Source organism: Rhinolophus sinicus, linkage group LG02, assembly GCF_036562045.2.
Source record: "Rhinolophus sinicus isolate RSC01 linkage group LG02, ASM3656204v1, whole genome shotgun sequence".
In the NCBI taxonomy this organism is placed as follows: domain Eukaryota; kingdom Metazoa; phylum Chordata; class Mammalia; order Chiroptera; family Rhinolophidae; genus Rhinolophus; species Rhinolophus sinicus.
In genome coordinates this window covers 177,324,773-177,351,672 of record NC_133752.1, presented here as the reverse complement: position 1 = coordinate 177,351,672, position 26,900 = coordinate 177,324,773, and the positions used below count along the sequence as shown (strand labels likewise).

At 38.2% G+C, this 26,900-nt stretch overlaps 1 long non-coding RNA gene across 1 annotated transcript in view; it reads right to left on the bottom strand.

Moving 5' to 3' along the window:
- The window catches only part of LOC141570149 (uncharacterized), a 28,098-nt gene extending 8,494 nt beyond the window's left edge, over positions 1–19,604 (bottom strand). The window contains exons 1-2 of the long non-coding RNA XR_012494060.1: positions 18,621–19,604; positions 7,997–8,285 (exon numbers count right to left, since the gene is read on the bottom strand). This is a non-coding gene — a long non-coding RNA (uncharacterized LOC141570149). The remainder of the gene's footprint in view (positions 1–7,996; positions 8,286–18,620) is intronic.
- Between the last annotated feature and the right edge of the window lie 7,296 nt (positions 19,605–26,900).

Sequence of the window (26,900 nt, the reverse complement as noted above, 5' to 3'; positions counted from 1 at the left end):
TAGTACATGAAAACATCACCAAATCCAAGGTCACACAGATTTTCTCCTGTGTTTTCTTCTAGATGCTTTACAGTTTTACTTTTTAGATTTAAGCTTATGAGCTATTATTTATTTGCATAAGTATGAGGTATGTGTCGAAGTTTTTGTTCCGTTTTTTGCATATAAATGTCCCATTGTTCTAGCACCATTTGTTGAAAAGATTGTTCTTTCTCCATTGAATTGCCTTTGCATCTTTGTCAAAAAATCAGTTGGTAATGTTTGTGTGGGTTTATTTCTTTGACCCATAAGTGATTGAGAAGTGTATGGTTTACCTTCCAAATATCTGGAGACTTTCCAGATACTTTTTTCTGTGATTCCATTATGATCTAAGAAGATATTTTATATGATTTATATTATTTTAAATGTGTTAAGGTTTGCTTTGTGGCCCAGAATATGTTCTATCTTGGTTAATGTGCATGAGAAAAATGTGTAATCTGCTGGTATGGAGTGAAATGTTCTATACATGTCAATTAGGTCATGTTGGTTGCTGGAGCTATTTAGGTACCTATAGCCTTACTGATATTATGCTTACCTATTCTATCAATTACTGATAGAAGAGTGTTGAAGTTGCCATTAAAATTGTGAATTTTTCTATTTTTCCAACAGATATATTAGTTTTGCCTCATGTATTTTGAAGCTCTATTGTTAGGTGCATTTAAGAGTATGTCTTCTGGGAGAAATGACCCCATTATCAACATTATGTCCCTCTTTGATCCTGAGCTGTTCTTGTTCTGAAGTCTACTTTATCTGAAATTAATATAGCCACTCCAGCTTTCTTTCGGTTAGTGTTTTCATGGCAAATTTTTCTCCATTCTTTTATTTTTAACCTATTGAACATTTAAAGTAAATTTCTGGTAGACAGCATATAGTTGGGTCTTGCTTTCTAATCTAATCCAACTACCTCTCTCTTTTAACTGGTATGTTTAGACTATTCACATTTAAAGTAATTATTCACAGTGTCAGATTAAAATATGCCATCTTGTTTGCTGTTTTTTACTTGTTCCATTTATTTTTTTTATTTTTTCCTCTTTTTCTGCATTCTCTGGGTTTAATTGAGCATATTTTATGACTTACTCTTTACATCTCCATTGGCTTACTATTTATACCTTTGAAACCTTAGTGGTTGTACTGGGGTATAAAGTATACATTTTTAAATACTTGAGTCAATTTCTCCAAAGAAGATATATGGGGCCAACAGACATATGAAAAGATGCTCAACATCACTAATCATCAGGGAGATGTAAATCAAAACAACAAGATATTACCTCACATTGTCAGAATGGCTATTATCAAAAAGTTAACAAATAATAAGTGTTGGCAAGGATGTGGAGAAAAGGGAACCCTTGTGTACCGTTGGTGGGACTGTAAATTGGTGCAGCCACTATGGAAAACAGTATGGAGATTCCTAAAAAAATTAGAAATAGGACTAACATACAACCCAGCAAGTCCACTTCTGGGTATTTATCTGAAGAAAACAAAAACACTACTTCAAAAAGATACATGCACCCCTATGTTCATTACAGCATTATTTATAATAGCCAAGATATGGAAGCAACCTATGTGTTCATTAATAGATAAATGGATAAATAAGATGTCACACACACACACACACACACACACACACAGAGTGCAATATTACTCAGCCATAAAAGAGAATGAAACCTTGTCATTTGCAACAACATGAATGGACCTAGAGGTTATTATGTTAAGTGAAATAAGTCAAAGACAAATACACGATTTCACTCATATGTGGAATCTAAAACAAACAAACAAGCAAAACAAAACAAAAACAGACTCATAGAAACAGAACAAACTCATGGTTGCCAGAGGGAAGAAGGGTGAGGGGATGGGTGAAAAAGCTGAAGGCTAAGAGCTACAAACTTCCAATTATAAAATAAATAAGCCTTGGAGATGTAGTGTACGGCACAGAGAATATAGTTAATAACACTGTAATAACTTTTGCATGATGACAGATGGTTACTAGATTTAGTGTGATGATCACATCACAAGTTACATAAACGACAAATCAGTATCTTGTACAACTGAAACTAATAAACTATTGTACACCAACTACACTTTAATAAAAAAATATTTGAGTGCACCTTCAAATAGTATTATACTACTCATGTGTAGTATAAGGATCTTGTAGCAGTATATTCAAAGTAGAGGATATGTGTTCTCTAGTGTTATAATTAAGCTGCGGTCTCAGGCAGGTGCTACGGACCTGGGTCTTGAGGGTGTGGCTTTCACCAGTGTTCTGCCTCTTCTCCAGATGTACTTGTGGGCCTAGCAAGTATTCCTGTCCTCCCTCGAGGAAAGAGCCTTTTTTTGCCCTGTTCCTTTCCACCAACATCAGTGGGTTTCCATCAGTGCCTCGGCCTTCGGCTTTTGATGATCTTCCTCTTGCAAATTAAGTCTTGTCCCAGAGGGGTGGAGTTTTGACAGTGGCTGCTGTCTATTCCCTGCCAGTACCACAGAGGTTGGGTTTGGGGGGAGCTTTCTCAAAATCCTCCCGTATTTCCCCTATTTTCCTGTGGGTGGTTGGTGGGATTTCTGAAGGAAAAGCCTGAAAGAGTGCAAACCTCTCTATGTCTTCGGCTCCCACTGGCTCCATACTCTCTCAATAATCCATAATAGGCCTTTATTAATTTGTTTAGAATTTCTAGTTTAATCCTCTTTCTCAAGTAAGCAAATGCTCAGGACCTATTTCTCCCTGTAGGTGCCTGTCTCTCTGTCTATCCCAAGTTAATTTTTGTCCTGTGATTTCAGTTCTCTCCTGAGATCCAGAAAAGTCATTCATGTGCAGTTTTTTCAGCTATTTTCTTGTTGTACAGATAGGAGCAACCTTCTTGACAATATTTCAGTTTGGATCAGAATTCCACTGAAGGGTTTTAAGCAGAGGAATGAAAAGATCAGACACATAACCTTAAAATGCTACTCTGACTACAATGGGGAGAACGGATTAGGAGGTAAGAAGAGAGGAAGTGTGTGGAGCTCCTGATAAGGAGGAGCCTGCTGCTGTCATTCATGAAGGAGATAACTGTCACCTGGGTAAGGCTGGTGGCAGTGGGGATGAAAAGAAGATGAATTCTACAGATATTTGGGAAGTAGAATAAAGACACTTGCTAACTGATTGCATGTGGGAAGTAAGAGAGGGGGAGGAGACAGGATAACCCAAATTTCTGGCTTGAGCAACTGAATGGGCCGTGATGTCATTTGCTGAACTAGAAAATTATGAAGAATTAATAAGTTTGATTATATCAAAATGTAAAACTTCTGTCCTTTGAAAGACACTATAAACAAAGGACAAACCGGAGAAGATATTTACAATTCATATAACTGACAAAGGATTACTATCTAGAATGTTAAAAAAGAATACATCAGTAAGAAAACAATCTGGGCAGCCAGTTGGCTCAGGTGGGTAGAACGCAGTGCTCATAACACCAACGTTGCTGGTTCGATTCCCACATGGGACAGTGAGCTGCACCCTCCACAACTAGATTGAAAACAACGACTTGAGTTGGAGCTGAGCTGTGCCCTCCACAACTAGATTGAAAAAAACAACAACAACGACTTGACTTGGAGCTGATGGGTCCTGGAAAAACACACTGTTCCCCAATATTCCCCAATAAAATATTTTTAAAAAGAAAGAAAGAAAGAAAGAAAGAAAGAGAGAGAGAGAGAGAGAGAGAGAGAGAGAGAGAGAGAGAGAAAGAAAGAAAGAAAGAAAGAAAGAAAGAAAGAAAGAAAGAAAGAAAGAAAGAAAGAAAGAAAGAAAGAAAACAATCTGACAGAAAACCAGGAAAAGAATATGAGCTGGAAACTCAATAAAGAAAACCAATGCCAAAAAAAAGAATTTTTTTGAAAAGAGGCTCAACCTCATGAGTAGTCATGAAATACATATTAAAATAACAAGATACTATTTCATACATATCAGATTCAGCAAAAATTAACAAATCTGATAATACCAAGAACTGACAAGCATCTGGAGCAATCAGAGCTCTCACGCATCGCTGATGAGAATATAATCATCTTGGAGAGCAATTTGGCCATATCTTGCAAAACAGAAGCTACAAATCCTTACATGTGATGTACATTTCATTTCTAGGTATATAATCTGGAGAAACTCTTGTTCACATTCACAAAGAAACATATACAAGAATATTGCTTTAGGAATTGTTTTGTAATAGTTAAAAATGTGAAAACCACTCAAATGTCTATCAACAGAATGGATATATATAATGGGATATATTTGTATAATATAATATAAATACAATACCATAGTAAAAATGAAAGCCCTAAAGCTACATTTACCCATGTTGATACATGTAACTTTAGTTCTTATTGATGCATTTAACTTTGGATCTTTCATTTTTACTATGGTATTGTATTTAACATATACACATTTGACCCTTGAACAATGTAGGGGATAGGGGCACCAATCCCCAAGCAGAAAATCTCCACCAACTCGTATAGCTTTTGACTCTACAGTCTGCCCTTCACATCCACAGATTCAACTGCAGATGTGAAACCCGCAGTTACAAATAGCCGACTGTATTTATTGAAAAAAAAAAAAAAGTCCATGTATAAGTGGACCCAAGGAATTCAAAACAATGTTGTTCAAGGGTCAACTGTACATATATAACATATATATACATATACCATATTTTGCTGTGTATAATGTGCACCCAAATTTTGGGCCCAAACTTTCAGGGGGAAAATCTTTCGTTTTAACTTTTTAATCCAAATTTTTTATTTGTCTACATTTAGGTTTTTGTTTTTTTTGTATTATAAAGGAATTTTAGCATTTATTTTTTAACATATTATGGTACAAAAAAATTTATGTAACAAATAATTACAAAACACAAGAACAGATACAAGGTACAAGAAATTTTATGTACCGGTAACAAAGTTACGATATTTATGCATCATAGAAGGCCAAGAATTCTCCATTGTTGCAAGTTCGACAAAACTAATTATCGTATTTCAGGGTATTATTTTGCATATAGATATTGTTATTGATTTCTAGAGTTACACTTTTAACTCATAAGCATAAATAAAAGAATTAAAAACATTTATACCTGAAATCTATGTAATTTTACTAACAATTGTCACCCCAATAAATTTTTTAAAAAAAGAATTAAAACATTTATATAGATACAGAATTAGTACTTCCCATGTATAATCCGCATCCTTATTTTTCTCTCACAAATTTGGGCAAAAAATTGCACATTAAACACGGCAAAATACGTTTTATTTGAAATTTACCCACATTAATACATGGCATATCATATATATATGTATAAGAGAGAGAGAAAGCTGTGTCAAAAAAAAAACAACCATTGGTAAGAACATGAAATAGTATCTTGTTATTTTAATATGTATTTACATGACTACTGGTGAGGTATAATACCATTTTTATGAAATTAAGAAACAAGTAAAATATCATATATAGATAATGGAGATATTTGCAGGAAAATGATTAAAATATACATGAAAATGATGATACTAAATTTAAGATATTAGCTACTTCTGGGAAGAAAGAGAGAGGGGTATACAAAGCACATCAATTTTACACACAATGTTTCATTTTTTAAGCGGAGTCATGGTTACACGTATGATTAGTTATATTATTATCTACACTTTTTTATATGCCAGAAATAGTTCATTAAAAATACTTTTTTAAAGAAAACAATAGAGAACTTCAAGTTTCCAGTAATAACAGAGCAGGTTTTTCAGTCCACACCTCTGGCTGAAGAAACTGAAAATAATGGATACATTTTTTTAATCATGGAAAAAGCACCAGATATACACAATGGAATACTATTCGGTAGTAAGAAAAGATGATATAGGAACATTTGTGACAACATGGATGGATCTTGAGAGAGTAATGCTGAGCGAAACAAGTCAGACAGAAAAAGCAGAGAACCATGTGATCTCACTGATATGTGGTATATAAACCAAAAACAACAAAAGAACAAGACAAACAAATGAGAAACAGAAACTTATAGACACAGATAATAGTTTAGTGGTTGCCAGAGGGTAAGGGGGGTGGGGGGTGGGGGGTGGGAGATGAGTGTAAGGGAGATCGAATATATGGTGATGGAAGGAGAACTGACTCTGGGTGATGAACACACAATGGGATTTATAGATGATGTAATACAGAATTGTACACCTGAAATCTATGTAATTTTACTAACAATTGTCACCCCAATAAATTTAATAAAATAAAATTAAAAAAAAAAAAAGAAATACAGATCGGTTAAAAAAAAAGAAAGAAAGAAAAAGCACCAGAAATGACAAGATAGTAAGGAATTACCCAGAAAAAATCTAAAAGACAATGAGAACCCAGATATACAAGTGGCAAAAGCTTAAACCCTCATTTCGCCAAAAAGGAAATTCAAATGGCTAATAAACACATAAAAAGGTGCTCACCCTCAATAGACATCAGAGAAATACAAATAAAACCACATCCACCAGATTGGCAAAAAATCAAAACTCTGACGATACGTAATACTAAATGTTACTAAGTGTGTGGAGCAACCGGGACTCTCACATAACGTCCAGGAAGTGTAAACTGGTTTCATTGTTTTGACAATCAGTTTGACATCATCCAGTAAAGCTGACTATACTCTACAGCCCTGCAAGTCCACCCTTGAGTGTGTATCCAGGAAAATGCATCCATACAATTACCAGGATACATGACATGTACAAGAGGGTCAATAAAAGCAGTGTTCATAATTCCAGTTCCAAAAACTGGAATTAAACCCAATATTTGTCAACATAAATAATGGTATAGTCACACTATGGGATGTTATATAGTACTGTATTTCCTCGAAAATAAGACCTAGCTGGACAATCAGCTCTAATGTGTCTTTTGGAAAATTAATATAAGACCTGGTATTATATATTATATTATATTATATTATATTATATTATATTATATTATATTATATTATATTATATTATATTATATTATATTATATTATATTATAGACCTGGTCTTCTAGTATAATAAAATAAGACTGGGTCTTATATTAATTTTTGCTCCAAAAGACGCATTAGAGCTGATTGTCCAGCTAGGTCTTATTTTCGGGGAAACACAGTAGTGAAAATGGATGAACTATAGTGAAACTTGGCAATATGCATGAATCTCAAAATCATTTTGTTGAGAAAAAGAAGCAAGACAGAAAAGAAGATATACCGTATGATTCATAAAGTTTAAAAAACTAAACTACATTGTTTAGGAATGCATACATAAAAGTTGAAACTAATATAACAAAAACCAAATAAATGATTATCACCAAAGACAATGTAGTCACTGCTCTAAAAAGGAGGAAGTTGATTACGATCAGTGAGGGGCACATGGATGACTTATGAACATCCAACAATGCTCCATCTCTTGATCGAGGTGGTAATTACATAGTCATTTCGCTGTATAATTATTCACTAAACTGTACATATGCACTTATGCAATTTTCAGCTAGGATGTGTATTTCACACATAAAGTAAAATTACAGGGAACAGGTTTGGCTTAAGTATGGTGAAGGACCTGAAGAATTCAGTTTTGAGCAATTTGAAGATGAGCTACCAGTGAGACAATCAAATGCTGGTGCCTAATCGATTAGAGATAAATTTGGGACTCCTTAATATATAGTGAAAAGTGAAGCATAAGAGTAGATAAGATCACCTGTAGAGTGGATGAGGGTGATAAGAGAAGAAAACCTAAGACCCTGTGAAACTCCCACATTTTATGGGCAGGGAGAAGAAGAAAAGCTGGCAAAGGAGACTGAGAAAGAATAGTCAAAGAAATAGGAAGAAACCAAGGAAATATGAGGTCTAGAAAAAAATGTGCTAAGAAGAAGGAAGTGGTCAACTATGTCAAATATTGGAGAGAGGTCAAATAAGATGAAGACTGAAAATTGTCCATTGGAATTATTAAAATGTAATCACTGACCTTGGCAAGAGTAGATCCAATGAAGAGATGAGGATGGAGTGGTATGAAGGCTGGGTGGGAGGAAAGCAGAGCTACCACATAGCACAACTCCAGAAGCATCCTCCAAATGGTGCCCTAGGAGGCACCATTTACACAGAGTACAATACAATGGTGGCCACAGAGCAATGGTGAGATCCCAGTGAAAAAATGGAGCTCTTGAGTAGAGTGGTTTAAGAGCACTGCCTCTAAGGTCCAGCAGCCTGTCTTCAAACACTTGTTCCACTGCTTACTAACACATCAGGGGCCAAATCTGTAAAAATAATACCAATGCAATAGGACTGTTGTGAGGAGTAAATACAACAATTTACATAAAGTGTTTAGCACATAGTAAGCACTCAATAAATGTAAATTATTATTTCCTGTATTACTTAGACAACTCAAGAAGTTTAGCTATAACAGGAGGAGAGAAATGACAATAGCTAGAGGGGGATGTGGAATTGAGGAAAGGTGGTTTGGTTTGGTTTTAATTAATAGACTTTATTTCTTGTAGCTTTAGTTTACAGAAAACTGCACAGAAAGTACAGAGTTTCCATAGACTTTGTATCCACCTCCACACACACAGTCTTCCCTAACATCCTGGATGAGTGTGGCAAATGTGTTACAATTAATGAACCAATATTGATACATTATTACTAACTAAAGTCCATCATTTACATTAAAGTTCACACTTCTTGTTGTAGTCTATGGGTTTCGACAAATATATGTCATGTATCCACCATTATAATATCATACAGAGTAGTTTCACTGCCCTAAAAAATCACTGCCCTCATCCATCCCTCCCTCTCCCTAAGCCCCTGGCAACCATTGATCTTTTTACTGTCTTTATACTTTTACTTTTTCCAAAATGTTATATAGTTTAAATCACACAATATGTAGCCTTTTCAAAATGGATTCTTTCACTTAACAATATGCATTTAAGTTTCTTCCATGTTTTTTTCATGGCTCACTTGTTTTTATTGCAAAACAATATTTCATTGTATGGATGTACCACAGTTGATATATCCATTCACCTATAGAAGGATATCTTGGTTACTTCCAATTTTGGGCAAGTATGAATAAAGCTGCTACAACATAAGTGTGCAGGTTTTTGTGGGGACATAATTTTCAACTCATTTGTGTAAATACCAAGGTATGCAATTGCTGGAACATATGGTAAGACCATGTTTAGCTTTGTAAGAAATTGCCAAACCATCTTCCAAAGTAGCTATACCTCTTTGCATTCCCACCAACAAGGAATGAGTTCCTGTTGCAACTAATCCTTAGTGATAAAAATTAGAACAATGGTTGTATTTGGTGATGTGGGGGAGATACCAGTAGATTGCAAAGGGGACTTCATGGAGTAATGGAAATATTCCATAACTTGATTGGAATGGTGGTTATATGGGTATATATAATTGTCAAAATCAACCCAATTGTACCGTTAAAAACGATGTGTTTTCTTGTAAATTATATCTCAAAACAAATGTCAGTTTCTTTAAAATAAAAAAAAAATCAAGCTCTTTTCAGGTGCTTCTGCATCCTGCCACATTGCAAATATTCCTAGAAAATGTTATCAGAGACGAGGAATGCAGTCATTTATCTTTGGAGTATTAAGATTTAGGGATCCTACTGTTAACATATCAATTAAACAGTCAAAAGTGGTTGCATTTAGCTGACTTGGGCTAAGATGCTGTGAGGCTGTCCAATTCCTCACATGGGAGACAATTCGGAAGAAGAAGATCTATCTACACAGTCCAGGGACTGCAGACTTGGGAGGTGACGATGAGACTGGATAACGTCTGGCTTTGGAAGGAGGACGCATGGCTGTGTAAGATCTTGCAGGGAAGTGGTACAAAGGACCAGAGTGACCTTTTTCGATGGGCAGGATTTTCACTGGGGTGGACTCAAGAGAGGAGCAGGACTCTCAGCTGGTATGTGCTCAGATTTGCAGTATGGACAGAAGCAAGGGTGACTGGGCCTTGCTGGCAATAGCACGCTTAGTGGGGCTCTCTGCGGAGTCCCCGGGCTCTGCAGCCCTCCTCTCATACCCAGGCCTTCAGTCCAAGGCTGCCCTGACCTGAAGCAGAATCACTTTCAGAACTCCAACCCAGCACCACGGCCAGGAGCTGGCCTGATAACTGAGTCTCTACTTCATTTTCTGACCTCTGACTCTGCTCCCATCCAAATGTTGCTGCTGGAGCAAAGCCTCTTCTGTTGGGAACCAAAATCAAGTCCCCAGCCTGTCCCTTTGTAGTGACAGTCATGGTGTGGGAGTAGAGCTGTAGTTGCAATGGGACTTTCATTAGAGTAGTGGTAGTTGATGTTGTAGTTATTATAGTAGCATCACTGGCTGATATTTATCTGTAGCTTAACTATATGCCAGGCCTGTGCTGAATGTTTCAATGCTTTTTATCTTATTTAATTCTAAAGTATCCCCATCTTACAGAGGAGGAGCTAGAAACTCTTTGTAAATACTGTTATAACTTTATTTGTTGTTGTTGCATAACTAAGATCTATTCATTATAGGAAAAAATTAGATGATTGCGGTTAGCAAAAAGTATAAAAGTCACCCATCATCACATCTCTTTAAGTTAATCACTACTAAGCCCTACCAGGTATAAGTTCTTCAATACATTTATAAAATCAGTATTGTGCAGTACGTGGTTTAATCTGCTTATTTCATCCAATAATGTACTGAACCTTTTTCCCTATTAATAAATATACTTTTAAAACATCATTTAGGGGCCAGCCCGGTGGCTCAGGTGGTTAGAGCTCCATGCTCCTAACTCCGAAGGCTACTGGTTCGATTCCTACATGGGCCAGTGGGCTCTCAACCACAACGTTGCCAGTTCAATTCCTCAAGTCCTGCAAGGGATGGTGGGCTGTGCCCCCTGCAACTAAGATTGAACAGGCACCTTGAGCTGAGCTGCCACTGAGCTCCCGGATGGCTCAGTTGGTTGGAGCGCATCCTATCAACAACAAGGTTGCCAGTTCGATTCCTTGAGTCCCGCAAGGGATGGTGGGCTGTGCCCCCTGCAACTAGCAATGGCAACTGGACCTGGAGCTGAGCTGCGCCCTCCACAACTAAGCGTGAAAGGAAAACAACTTGACTTGGAAAAAAAGTCCTGGAAGTACACACTGTTCCCCAATAAAGTCCTGTTCCCCTTCCCCAATGAAATCTTAAAAAAAAAAATAAAAAAATCCCACATCATTTAAATAGCTATTTTACATTCCCTCATTTATAATACAATACTACTACCCAAAGTCTTGTTGGACACTTAGAGTGTTTCCTCTAAAAAAAATTTTTTTTTGCTGTTATAAATTTTCACAGACCATCCCTATGGCTAAATCTTTGCACACGTCTTCATTTATTTTCCTAGAATAGATTCCAGGACGTGGAATTGTTGAATTAAAGAGTGTGGGCATTTTTAAGGCTTTGGAGTCAGACAGCCCTGACCTTGAATCCTGGCTTAGGGCATATGGCCTGAGGCAAATCATGCCCGATGCTGCTCTGTCCCCCTCTATTTACTACTTATCACATTTTACTCTTACTACTCTTTGTCCAGAGGTGGCGTACTCTTCCCTGATTGTAAATCCTAAGGGCAAGGCCTGAGCATATTCCTCATTGTATCCTCACCAGCACCCAGCACAGAGCTCAGCATCTAGTTAGACGCAATTTGGTGCTGCAGAAAGGGTAATAGTCTGGAAGGAAGGGACCGAGGTTCCATTCCCAACATCACCACTGCTAGTATTATGGTCATAGACAAAGCCCTTCATGACCTGGCCTCACTTACCTGTCCAGACTCATCACCTCCCACTTTGTGCTTTCGCACTAGCAATCTGAGCTAATGGCTCTCAGAACTAATAGATCTCAGAATACACTTTGCTCTTGTACATTTCTATATCTTTGCCCACATTCAGGACTGTTAACCTCTACTGTGCTTTTGTGTAAATTAGGAAAAGGTGCCTCTTCCTCTCAGTGGAATGCAGTCCAGGCCCCACTCATCCCTTGGCCTGGCACCATATTGCATTGACCAGCCTGCATACCCTTTCCAAAGCCTGGAACAAACACAGCTAGCCTACCTAGAAAACCCCTTTTCATCCATTATGTAGCTCACATGCTGCCTCCTCTGTGAGGTCATCTTGCTCTGGCAGATGTAGTTGGCTTTCCTGCCAAGCTTCCCCTATTTTTTGAATACCCTCCATCAAACCAATTGCCTTTATTGAATTACAATTATTTGCATACATACCACTCAATTCCACTAGATTATTCTCTGTGTTTTTCCTCTTTTATTCCTCATACAAAGCCCTGACACATAGGAAGTGATTGATAAGCTTGGATGAATAAATGAGTGACATTTTACCTCCCTGGCCCTCAAGTTGCTTGTCTGAGAATAAAGGAATCAGAATAAGACATGCCTGAAGTTCTTGCTAATTCTAAAATTCTCTTTTCCAATATACATTCAGTAAATATTTGGTGAGCAAATGAATTGTACCCAACCAAAAGAAAATCCTTTTAAAGATGAGTCTTAAAGGGACATGGATCAACTTGTTCAACTTTCTTCTAGAAGCAGACCAGTGTGAGTTTTTTGAATCTCTTACATATTTTGTCTTGCCTCTGGAAATCTTTCAGAGACACTTCAGACCATCTGAAGTAGAGTTTAAGAGGAATTGCTTTAGGAAACCCTTCCAGAGAGTGGCCCGTCTTTCACGTCATTATGTGAACTATTTCTATTTGTCCTTCTCAGATATTTTCCCAAAAAGAACAACTGTTTTCAACACAAGGCAGCTCTTTAGCCTCTTTGAGGCTAATGTTACTTCTCTCATGAGAAGAAATTTTACCGTGTTCTGGCTTCCTCTCCAGAAATCTCGTCGTTAAGCAGACACTGTCAATCTTCTCTGAAGGGCAGCAAATTTATTCGAGGGCATCAAGCCTCCGAGACACTAATAGAAGCAGAGATCCAGAGTGGGTCCCTGGATCCCCACAGGGTCCACTATCTCCCTGATACTGTGTGCATGTGTATTTTCTGAAGGAAGATCAACAACTTTCTTCAGATTCTCCGAGATGCCCCTTGACCCCAAAAAAGTTAAGTAAGGAACCACTAGTCTTGAGTCTGGGGTAAAATAGCCTGGAAAATACAGGCGCTTTTAAGATCAGATAACGCTCTGGTGCATTCTTTTGCATTACACTAAAGACAGACTCCTCAACAGCTACAGACTAAGTCCCTGGGACTGAGTCCCTCTGCTCCTATCAGTGGCCCTCCCCGAGGGGCTTCCCCAAATCCCTAAGACTCGCTGAAACACAGCCTGCTCTGCAGACGCAGGAAAACTTTACAGGGATTTTAGATGCCTGGCACCTCTGTCCTTGTGTTTTAATAGTAGTAATGGTCTTGGAACCAGAATATTGGGTTCCTGAGAGGGCATGGGATCCTCTGAAAACCATAATCACTATTCTGCCACAAGGGGGCACCCAAAGTCCAGACTGATGAAACACCAAGCATCCTGCCTCCATTCAAATCAAGCACTGACTGGAGAGCAAAGAAGCTTTTTCCCACTGAGTCAAAGCTTGAAGCTCCTGGTTATACAATTGGCCCCAAAGCCCTTCTACCCACACCCAGTGTCCCCTGGGAGGCTTCAATGCTCTTTTTAATGCAAAGTGTGTGTATGGTTCTTGCTGACTTCAGTCCTCTCCCTAGAGGTGATTCTGAGCCCCACATTCTTCCTTGGGGTCTGCCCTGCATATGTCATTTGAACTGTAAAGATCCTGATCCTAGGTGAATGTAGCACACACACTTCTGCTCTCCACTCCTGGGAGGAGTTACTCCTGGGACCCTGCAGGGTCCTCACTCAGTGCTCAAGGTCATTGGCATGATTTCAGGATTGAGCCCAGAGTGCGCAAAGGTATGCAAAAGGTGTCACTAAAATATCACTAGAGTTGTGACCCACTCAGACAAGAAGAATAAGGAAAGGATCCAATATTCACTTAGGCCAAGTTACCAAGAGTAGCTACAGCTTGGGTGGGGATCCCAGACTCTTACTCTAATAAGAGTGTAATTTCAATCCAGAAGTCAGGATGCAAATCTAAACTCATTAGAAGAGTATAGACTTAGACAAAATAAAAAACATCACATTTATAGAGTTCAAAACATTTAAGGGAATTTAGTGTACTCACCTAGATGTATATGGGCCACAGGTGTGGCATCCTAGCCTCAAATCTCTGGCAAATAGACAACTTTAGCTTTCTTGAGGTAATAATCACAGATCACAGTCATATATTGTCCACTTGAGATAGTAAAACAGTTCCTTTAGTGGACAGGTATTCTTTTAACTCCAGGAATGTTTGGAATTAACATGGTGACTTTTTACTATGCCAGGTTAGCTAAGAAGAAACCACATTTCTTGGAAATCCCTCCCTTTATGGTTCCAGGTTGGCGTTCACCACAAGAAAAATGTATGTGAGATTTGAAAGGTAGAAAGGCAAAATTGAAGCAACAGCTAGGCATATGTGCATCTCCGTCACAAAAGGAAGATGTGGAGAAAGTCAAGAAAATGTGTGAACAAAATGGAAATATCAACAAAGAGATAAAAAAACTAAAAAGAAACCAAAACGAAGTTCTGAAGCTGAAAAGTACATAACTGAAATGAAAAATTCACTAGAGAAATTCAGAGGCAAATTTGAGCAGCCAGAAGAAAGAATCAGCAAACTTGAAGACAGGACAAATTATCAAGTCTGAGGAATGGGGGAGAAAAAGAAAAAAGAAAAAAAAACAAGATTGAAGAGCCCAATGGACCTGATGGGACACTATCAAGAGGATCAATATACACATCACGGGAGTCCCAGAAGAGCAAAAGAAAAACAAAGGGGCAAAGAGAATATTTGAAGAAATAACGGCTGAAAACCTCCCAAATTTGATGAAATACATGAATATAAATATCCAAGAAGCTCATAGAACTCTAAATAAGATGAACTCAAAGAGACTCCACCAAGATGTATTATAACCAAACTTTCAAAGGGCAAAAACAAAGAGAGAATCTTGAAAGCAACAAGAGAAAAGCAGATCATTGCATACATGTAAATCAGCAGATATTTCATCAGAAACTTTGGAAGCCAGAAGATAGTAAGTAGGCCAATACATCCAAAGTGCTAAAAGAAAAATAATTATCAACAAAGAATATGATGTCTAGCAAAACTGTCTTTCAAAAGTAAAGTAGAAATGAAGATATCCCCAGGTAAACAAAAGTTGAAAGAGTTTGTGACTACTGGATGTGCCATGTAAGAAATGCTCAAGAGAGTCCTGCAAGGAAAAAATGAAAGGACACTAGACAATAACTCAAAGCTGTATGGAGAAATAAAATCTCAATAAAGATAAACACATGGGAAATTATAGAAGTAATAGTATAAGAGTAGTATGTAACTGCAGTTTTTGTTTTCTACATGATTTAAGAGACTAACACATTTAAAGAAAAAAAAACAATTATTAGTATTAAAGCTAATATTACTGTAACTTTAGCTTGTGACTCCAAATCGTGCCTTCTACATAATTTAAGAGACTAATGCATTTAAAAGAATTAATTTATGTTTTGGGGCATGCAATGTATAAAATGTAATTTTGTGACATCAACAACTGAAAGGGGGAGAAGATGGAGCTGTAAAGGAGCAGTTTTTATATGTTATTTAAGTTAAGCTGGTATAAGATCAAACTAGAGTATTGTAATCTTAGAATTAAATGTAATTCCCATACTAACCACAAAAAGCTATAAAATATGGATAAAGAAAATTAAGAATATAAATACGTCACTACCAAAAATCAACTATACAGAAAAGAAGACAGGAATGCAGGAAATGGGGGACAAAAAGTTATAAGGCATATACCGTGTTTCCCCAAAAATAAGACCTAGCTGGACAATCAGCTCTAATGCATCTTTTGGAGCAAAAATTAATATAAGACCCGGTCTTATTTTACTATAATTACTATAATTACATAAATAATATAATAATATAATACCAGGTCTCATATTAATTTTTGTTCCAAAAGACACATTAGAGCTGATTGTCTGGCTAGGTCTTATTTTCAGGGAAATAGGGAAGAAAACAAAACCACAATGGCAGAAGTCCCTCCTTATTATAATTACTTTATATGTAAATACATTAAACTCCAATCAAAATACAGAGATTGGCAAAATGGATAAAAACACATGATCCAACCAAATGCTGTCTATAAAAGAATTACTAGAAATCCAAAGACACAAACAGGTTGAAAGTTTGAAATAATGGAATAAGATGTTCCATACAGATTGTAACCAAAAGAGAGCAGTGGCAGCTATATAAAAGATACCCTGTGTTCATGGATTGGAAGACTTACTATTGATAAGATGAAAATACTCTGCAAATTCGTCTACAGATCTAATGCAATCCCTATCAAAATTCCAACTGCCTTGTTGGAATCAGACAAAATAGACCTTAAATAGAAAATTTACAAGAGCCAAGGGACATTATATATTAATAAAAAGTTCAACATAGAAAGAGGATATAACAATTATGAACATTTATACTCCTACTAACGGACCATCAAAATACATGAATCAAAACCTGACAGAATTGAAAGGAGAAATAGTTCTATAATAATAGTTGGAGACATCAATATCCTACTCAAAATAATGACCAACCAGACAGAAGGAAATAGAGGATTTAACAAAATAAACCAACTAACAGACATATACACACACTTTACGCAACAAAACCGATATATACATTCTTCTCAAGTGCACATGGGACATTTTCCAGGATAGACCATATGTTAGGCCATAAATGAAGTCTCAATAGATTTTAAAAGACAGATATCATGCGTAAGTATCTTATCTGACTACAACAGGATGAAGTTAGAAATAATAACAAAATGAAAACTGGGAAATTCACACAATTGTGGATATTAAACAACACACTTTTAAACAACCAGTGGCTCAAAGAGGAAATCTTTGGCTACTATCCAAAAAAAAGAAAAAAACAGAAAACAAATGTTGGCAAGGACATGGAGAAATTAGAACGCTTGTGCCCTGTTGGTGGGAATGTAAAATGGTGCAGCCACTATGGAAAATAGTATGGCTCCTCAAAATTAAAAATAGAGTTACCATATGATCTGGCAATTTCACTTCTGGATATTTATCTAAAAGAATTGAAAGCAGGGTCTCAAAGAAATATTTGCACAACAGTGTTCATAGCAGTATTATTCACAATAGCTAAAACGTGGAAGCAACCCAAGTGTCTATTGACAGATGAATGGTTAAGCAAAATGTGGTGTATACATATCATAGAATATTATTCGCCCTTAAAAAGGAAAAAAACTCTGCAATATGCTACAACGGATGATCCTTGGGAACATTATGCTAAGTGAAGTAATCCAGTCACAGCAAGACAAATACTGTATGATTCCACTTACATGAAGTACTTAGAACAGTCAAAATCATAAGACAGAAAGTAGACTGGTACTTGCCAGAGGCCGGGGAGAGGGGGAAATGGGGAGCTTTTGTTTAATGGGTATAGAGTTTCAGTTTTACAAGATGAAAAGAGTCACGGATATGGATGGTGGTGATGGTTGCACAACAATGTGAGTGTATTTAACACCACTGAACGGAACACTTAATGGTTAAGATAATGAATTTTATGTGTACTTTACCACAATAAAAGAAATGCCGCCCAAAAGTGAAGATCATTGTCTTTCCATTACTGTATTATATAATAGTCAAACAAAATCTATAGGTTGAAATTAAAGAAAAACAAGTAATATTTTCAAATTTTTATTAGATTCAGAATAGAACAATTTATAATTTGAACTTAAAAAGCAAGGAAAACTGGATTTTGAAATTGATTATTTTAATAAGCTAACATTTGTTTAAAATTTCAGTAACTATGCAGAGACTTTTTTTCTCTGCCCTTAAATATCAAAACACATAAACTGGCAATAGCCTGCTTCTTGCCACTATCCCTAACCAGCCTGTCCCATTCCCTTGGCGTAAAGATGTGATGGGGTCTCTTCAGCCCCAAAAGCTCCCACATTGCCCATTCTAAAGTTCCTATTGCTAACTATGAGCCCTTGAAAGGTGAGATTTGTCCCATATGTCTCCCATATACCTCCGCCTGCTGCACTTTCCCACTCGTTCCCTTTATTATGAACCTTGTGTCACTTCAGGAATCCTGAGCTCTCACACTGCCCCAACCCCAAGAAGAAAAAGGGGCTTGATGACCAACTCATAGTCCCAGGAACATTTACTGGCACCTTCTGCATTAAGCCCTGTGCAGGGTGTTCCCCCACATTACCACACGTAACTGCTCACATCCACCCTGTGAGGTAAGTTTCAGCATCCCCAGGTACAGTGGAAAGACGACTAACAGCTTGAGCCACTGACCCTGCTAACAAGTGATCAGGCAGAGAGACGGTCTTGGACATGGTCCAGGCAGTACAGATTTACCTTGAATGGTCCTCCACTTCGATTTTCACCATATGATTGATCCTTATACTCCCTCCCCAGACTCCTCTTACCCCACCAGCCTCTAAGACCCTGCCTGTACCTGTCACTGTCATCATTCCTCTGTGGGCATGATACCTACCAAAGGAGGAAGGATTCCAGCCCAACTTGCAGGTAACAGAGAAGGTTGCCACAGCCTCTGTCCTCAGGAATGCCTTCAGAGGTGCTTCCAAAACCCTGAAAGTGAGAAGGGTCAGGGGAAGCAGCTGTGAGAGAGAGGGAGGTCCCTGCCACCAACACACTGTCTTCCTCTCTCAGTCAAGGGAGCTGTCAGAAGCAAAGGAAGTGTAGGAAAGATGAATCAGATATGTTTCCCTTTGCGTCACAGCACTTAACTCTACATCTGTGACTTCAGATAAGTCACAGGTAACCCATGCAATGGTCCACAGGATGTAATATGAATACACCTACACCCCAAGGCATCACCTTCCAACTCTGTGAAGGAAACAATTGCCTCCTTCAAAAGTCAACGTGTTACACAAACAATGAATAATTCAAAAATGAAATTAAGAAAATAATTCCGTTTACAATTAGCATAAAAAAGAATAAAATGCTTAGGATTAAATTTAATGAAGAAAGTGCAAGGTTGGTATACTGAAAACTACAAAACAATATTGAAAGATGTTAAAGAAGACCTAAATAAGTAAAGATACCCTATGTTCATGGATTAGAAGACTTACTATTGATAAGATGATAACACTCCGCAAATTCATCTTCAGATCCAATGCAATCCCTATCAAAATTCCAACTGCCTTGGTTTGCAGAAATAAAGCTAAAATTCATATGGAAATGCCAGGGACACAGCATAGCTAAAATTATCTTGAAAAAGAAGAAAGTTGGAGGACTCACACTTCCTGACTTCAAAACTTACTACAAAGCTACAGTAATCAAAACAGTATGGTACTGGCATAATGCTATTGGTCTCCTACCTCAAATCATATACAAAAATCAACTCAAAATAGAGCAAAGAAATAAATGTAAGAGCTAAAACTATTAAATTGTTAGGGAAAAAACCGGTGTGACCTGGGATTAGGCAACAATTTCTTTAACATGACACCAAAAATTTCAAGCAGCAAAAGAAAAACAGAAAAATTGGACTTTATCAATTTTAAACTTTTGTGTATCAAAGAACACTATCAAGAAAGTGAAAAAACAACCCATAGAATGGGGAAATATTTGCAAATCACATATCTGATAAGGGTCTATTTTCCAGAATTTATTTTAAAAAACTCTTATTACTCAACAAAAAAGACAAATAATCTAATTTAAATATGGGCAAAAGATTTCAACAGACATTTCTCAAAGAAGATATATAAATGGTCAGTAAGCACATGAAAAGATGCTCAACATCATTAGTCTTAGAGAAATGCAAATCAAAACCACAATGAAATACCACTTCATACCAACTACGGTGGCTATAATTTTTTAATGAAAATTAACATGTGTTGGTAAGTATGTAAAGAAACTGGAACCTTCATGTACCACTTGTGGGAATGCAAAATGGTTCAGTTGTGGAAAAGTTTTTCAGTTCCTCAAGAAGCTAAACACAGGGGCAGCCAGTTGTCTCAGTGGTTGGAGCATAGTGCTCATAACATCAGGGTCACTGTTTCGATTCCCACATGGGCCAGTGAGAGACAACGGCTCGAGCTTGGAGCTGAGCCACCGGTGGGCGGCCGGTTGGGTCAGTGGTTGGAGCGCAGTGTTCATAACGCCAATGTTGCTGGTTCGATTCCCACATGGGCCAGTGAGCTGTATCCTCCACAACTAGATTGACAAAACGACTTGGACATGAAGCTGATGGTTCCTGGAAAAACACACTGTTCCCTAATATTCCCCAATAAAAATTTAAAGAATGGGGGGGGGGCAGCCTGGTGGCTCAGGTGGTTGGAATGCCTGCCATGCTCCTAACGCTGAGGTCACCGGTTCGATTCCCACATGAGCCAGTGAGCTGCATCCTCTATAGCTAAGATTTTGAACAACGGCTCTCCCAGGAGCTGAGCTGCCATGAGCAGCCAGAGGTCGGCGTGGGCTGCTGTGTGCTGCCGTGGGCTACCACAGTGTGCTGCCATGAGTGGCCGGTGGCCAGTGTGAGTGGCCAGCAGACATCATGAGCGGCTGGCAGCCGGTGAGAGCTGCCGAGAGCTGCTGTGAGTGGCCGACCGACGACCGGGGATCAACTGCCTCAGCCCGGGGGAGCGCAAGGCTCATAATACCAGCATGGGCCAGGGAGCTGTGTCCTACACAACTAGACTGAAAACAATGGCTTGAACCTGGGTTGGGGGGAAGGTAGAAGAAGGAGGGGGGAAAAAGAAGTTAAACATAGAGTTACCATATAAACCAGCAATTCCACTCAGAGGTATATACCAAAGAGAATTAAAAACATATGCTCAGGGCCGGCCTGGTGGCTCAGGCGGTTAGAGCTTCATGCTCCTAACTCCGAAGGCTGCCGGTTCGATTCCCACATGGGCCAGTGGGCTCTCAACCACAAGGTTGCCAGTTCAATTCCTCGACTCCCGCAAGGGATAGTGGGCTGTGCCCCCTGCAACTAGCAACGGCAACTGGACCTGGAGCTGAGCTGCGCCCTCCACAACTAAGACTGAAACAACAACTTGAAGCTGAACGGCACCCTCCACAACTAAGATCGAAAGGACAACAACTTGACTTGGAGAAAAGTCCTGGAAGTGCACACTGTTCCCCAATAAAGTCCTGTTCCCCTTCCCCAATAAAAAATCTTAAAAAAACAAACAAACATATGTTCACACAAAACTTGTACATGAATGTTAAAAGCAGCATTAGTCATAAGAGCCAAAAAGTGGAAACAACCCAAACTTCCATAAACTGATAAATGAATAAACACAATGTGGTATATTCATACAATGGAATATTATTTAGCCATAGAAAGGACTGAAGTACTGTTAATACATGTTGCAACATGGACAAACCTTGAAGATATTATGCTAAAGTGAAAGAAGCCAGACACAAATGGCCACATATTATATGACTCCATTTATATGAAATGCTGAGAATAAGACTATCAATAGAGACAGAAAATAAATTAGTGGAGATGGGGAGGAGGGGAAGTGACTGACTGCTAGCTAACAGGTATGAGGTTTCTTTTAGGGGAGAACAGGATTAGTGGTTGATATTTGCAAAACATTGTGAAAATACTAAAAACCACTAAATTGTACATTACAAAACGGTTAAAACGTTGAATTTTACCTCAATTAAAAAGAGCCAACATGCACCAACAAGCCCTTCTGTCTGGGCTGGAGGTCAGAGTAATCTCAGGGAAGCATCTAGTGCTGAAGCGGAGGGGTCTAGGGGCTACTCAAGTCCCAACTGCCATCTTACAAATGAGGTAAGGGCTACCACTTCCCTGCAGGTCTGAAGTCTCCTGAGGTTTGTAAAAGGAGGACAGAATGACCTCCCCTGCCACAAGGAAGCTTTTCTCAGCCCCTAGAGCAGACGACAAACATCTGAAGGGATCCACAGGATTGGCAGAGGCTCTGCAGGTTGGGTCACAAGAGGATTTTTGTAGGGAAGAGTCAAGAGTGGACTTTAGAACACGGGTGGGGATACAAGGATAAAAAGTCATTCGTCACAAAGGAGGAAATATAAACATCCAATGACCATGCAGAGATGCTCGGCCTCACCAGTCATCAGAGGGAGTACACACTGACACAACAATGAGACAGCATTTTCCCTCAATTAGATTATCAAAAATGGTTAGGTAATATGAGAGGTTGGCAGGATGTGAGGAAATATGTGCTCTCATTCCACTGCTGGTGGGTGTGTGAAGTGGCAGAGCCACTTTAGAGGGCAACTTGCCAGCATCTATTAAAATGGAAAATGTGTATGCCCTATGACTCAGTGAGTCCAATGCCCAGTATTTATTCTAAAGAGACAACCCCACATGCACAGGGGAGTATAAAATGTTTATGTGACACCATTTGTAATAGTGAAATGTTGGGAAAACCTAAGTATTCATGAATAGTAGAATAGCTAAAAAGCCTACATACATCTATTCTCTATTTAACAGAACAAGTAGTTCTATATGCATAACATAAAACAACTCCAATACATAAAAAGCAAATTCTAGAAGGATATATATATATATATATATATATATATATATATATATATATATATAGCTATATATCATTTATAAAAAAATAAAACAAAACCCCAAACACAACTGTGCTAGGGTTCTTAGAGAATTCTTCCTGGCAGGCTGAGATTCTAGGCCTATTAACAATCCTTTATTTATCTAGAAGACGGATTTTAAAAAAGCAACATAAGAACAGGAATTGCCAGGCTTGGACTATTTCATTTCCAAGAGATCATTTTTTAACAAGTGGAGAGAACCAAGGCATGATTTGTTCCTCAGGCTTTATTTCTTGCTCTGTGTTAGAAGAATTACTTCAGGCATGTGTAATACTTCCTTTAGAAAATAGAGATGTCCTCTCTGTCGATCATCTCAGGTATAAAAGAGAGGGGGTATGCCCCTTGCCAGGGAAAAGTCGTACATGCTGTACATGAGGTTTTTCGCCACCTCTGGAGACAGGGGGTCTCCCAGCTCTAAGAAAATCAAGTCGAGGGTCCTCAGTAGAAGAGGGGCTGAGATCAGAGTGAGAAATGTTCGATTATTACTTAATAATATTTTAAGTAGAAAATAAAAGGGAGTTTGCTGGGAAAATCCATCTGATTTTTTGCTGATCATTGTCTGTTTCTGGGAGGTCTAAACTTTCACTTCCTATGTGTGTGTGATATGCATATATATATATATATATATATATATATATATATATGAGTGTGTGTGTATATATATGTGTATATATATATATATATATATATATATATATATATATATGCATAAAACTACTTATTACATACAGCCTAACAAGGAGAGGAGATCTTCACTTATTTTGGCCATGAACGTCACTTAAATAATAAAACACACACATATAATTTGTTTGTTTAGAAAAAGTTCTGGAGGAATATTTGCTAATCTAAAACAGTGATTGCCTCTGAGGAAGCAGGGAGAGGACCAAGGCTGGGGGGAGGAGATAAACCAGAGAAATTTGACTCTTATCTACAACTGTTCAATTTTTTTTTCCATTTTCACTTCTAATTTTTTAAATAAAAAAGGATGAAATAAAGTTGAGAAAAACAATATTTAAAGATAATACTATTTTTACTTATTTATAATATAAAAGATTATTTTGCTCTCAATAAAATATTAATATATAACATTTTATACAATATAACAATATTTGGTACTAATATATTTAGGTAGAGCAATGTGATTTAATGTATTTCATTGTTTTTTTAAACCTTGCTTCAATATGTTATATATAGTGACTAGTATTAACAGCTGACTTAGAAGAAAAGTTGCTCTAGGTCAAACTGTTTCAGATGTGTTTCTAATTTTGAATCATGAGTCCATTTTTACCAAGGCTTTTCTGTTTGAGTACTTGGTGGCCTATATGATGGCATGTTCCTTCAAAGTGGTTTTGCAGCTGAATTTATCAGACATTTTATTTATACATTTATGTAAATAAGTATATTAACATTATTTATATTTAAAAACTTTTTATTGTGAACTATATCAAATAAACAAAGTAGTATATTGAAATAACAGTATGAAAACCCATGCTAAGGTCAGAACATGAGAACCTTAGACGCTTCCTGATCATACCTTCCCTTCCTTCCCCAACAGGGGGCGCAAGTCTGCGTTGAGTCTATCACTCCCTTAACTTTTCTTTCTAGCCCTTAACATCTATGTATGTGTGTTTCTCTGAACTACAAATTGTTTAGTTTTGCCTGCTTTTGTACTTGATGTATAGGGAATCTTACTCATGTACTTTTCTGTGGCTTGCTTCTTTCACTCAGTACCATTCAATATTATGGTTTTATTTGTTTTGTTTGTTTTTATTACAGTAAAATATACATAATATTTACCATGTTGATTATTTTTAAGCATACAATTCAGTGCATTAATTACATTCACATTGTTGTACAAAATTATGTTTTTGAGGCCCATGTAGTGTATGTGATTGAATATAGGTCAATCATTATCATTCCTCTAAACTATTCCTTTGGGTGAATATACAACATTTATTATTCTCTCCACCATTTATGGACCTATAGGTCCTTTTCTTTTTTTTCTTTTTCTTTTTTTGTTACAAATACCAGTGTGTACACATTCTTGCATGTGTCTCCTGGAGCACAAGTGTAAGAATTCTTAGTGTATATAACTACTGGTGGAATTAATGGATTTTACTGGTTTAATTTTCTATCAAGAGATGATATGAAGATATTGTATAATTAAATTCCAATTTAGAAAAAAAAAGAAAGAAGCTGAGACAGTTTCATAGAGCAACAGGGCAGGGAACAGTCTTCTTGAGATAGGCAGCAAAAAGATACAGGAAAAGCAGAGGAGACAAGTCTACAGACTGCGCTCAGAAGGCATTGTCAGGTATAACCCTCAGTCCAACCCATGTACGGAGTGCCCAATATGTGCCTGGCTCTGTAGGTGCTGTAGTCAGCAGTGGACTGGGATTCAGGAGACCTGGCTTCTCTCCCAACTCTGCCACAAAGCAAGTCATCTCACCTCCGCGGCCGGCGGTTCTGACATCTGTAAAATGAGGGGATAAACCCACAGGAACAGAAAGCTTTCTTCTAGCTCTGCTAGTCTGGGATCCTCAGCTGGTTGCAATAGCTAAGACGAGCTCACCACAAGTAGTTCTATCTAGAAGCCAGAGAGGGCCTGGGGCCCAGATAAGAAAGAACACTGCTTCCCCAAGAACCAAAAAAAAGACAAAGACCATCATTGGGCCCAGCCCTAGTAAGCCAGTAGAAGTGATGTGGTGGTAAACATGCAGCCAGCTCTCTGGGGTGGGGACCCCTTGATTTGTAGCACTTCCTGATTTACGTGGTTGTAAATACTCCCACCACAGCCAATTCCAACCTACCAATGTGTAACCAGCAGACATAGTTCTTGACAATTTAACAATCAGGCTTTGGCTAGACAGTACTAGCAGGCTCCAGCACACCCCTGGGAAGTAAACTGGCCCTAAGAGGTAGGGCTCAGATGACACTACCATAGGCCAGAGGGGAAATGAAGGCAAGTTATTCATAGGACTCACAGTACTTTAGACTCGGTGTAAGTTTGGGGAAATCAGAGTTGCCTCCTGCTGCAGGGAAGACCATAAAATAGATCTAGACTGGTTGTGTGTACAGTCTCCACTCATCTGGGTGGACAAGAGAAATCACTCAGGAAAAGAGTAAGTAGGAAATGCCCAGGAGCCCACTGGGAGGGGAAACATCCCCCATCCCTTGCAAAATCACTTTTCTATAGTATGAAGAACGCTCTGAGTATGAATAACACATGGAGCAGACATACTGCATATGCACAGCTTGTTCAGGTGAGCGAGTTGTTCTGTCGCTTTCATGCTCCTTTGGTTTAGTTCCCAGGTGAACTGGCTGCTCCTTCAACCCCCTTTCTTGGAACTTGCAGCCTCAAACACCAAGAAAGGGAGGGCAGAAATGAACATTTATTGAGTACCCAAAGGACGCAAGGCATTTCATTTATGTTGTTATATTTCATTCTCCCAACCTGCTACATAGCACGTGACACTATCCCCAAGTAGACACAGGCTCAATTCAGAGAGGTTCTGGGACTCACCTGAGATGATCCAGGCAATAACTGGCCGGGATGCTTTTGGACCACCAATCTGGGTGGTTCTGAAAGCCACGCTCTCTCCACCTACCCCAGGATCCTCATATCTCAGTGGGCTTGGGGCCCAAGATCCTCATTGTATCTCTCTGCCCTGATGTCTTTTTGAGAATTTCCCTTCACTGGTTTTACTTTACCCTTTGCTGGCTACGTGACTGTCAGAAAACCTCAATAGTCAGCATTCAAACCATACACATGTCAATTTACATAATGTATGATTTCAGAAATTAGCTTTATCTCAAACCAGAATTAATTCTTTAAACCACCTATCACATAAAATCACGAGTCAACAAGCCCTAAAAAAGAAAGAGAAAGAAAGAGTGCTCAGGAAGGAGAGGGCCACACAGCACCCTGTGAAATGGGACTTCCAACCCCTGTAACAAACACCTTGAAATGCTACATGACATTCTTTTACATGAAGAGTTAAGCTCTCAACTAAGAAGGGAGAATCCCAGGTGCCAGAGAAGCAGGCAGAACTGGAAGTTGCTGGGGCGAGTGCATGAGCAGCCAATGAAGGGCTCTGGTTACCTAGGGGCTGAGGTTTTAACCCCACAGGATTCCCGAGGAGAAGACCTTGGGCCCCACCAGACAGGAAATTGGAAAAGACAGGCTCTCACATAAGCT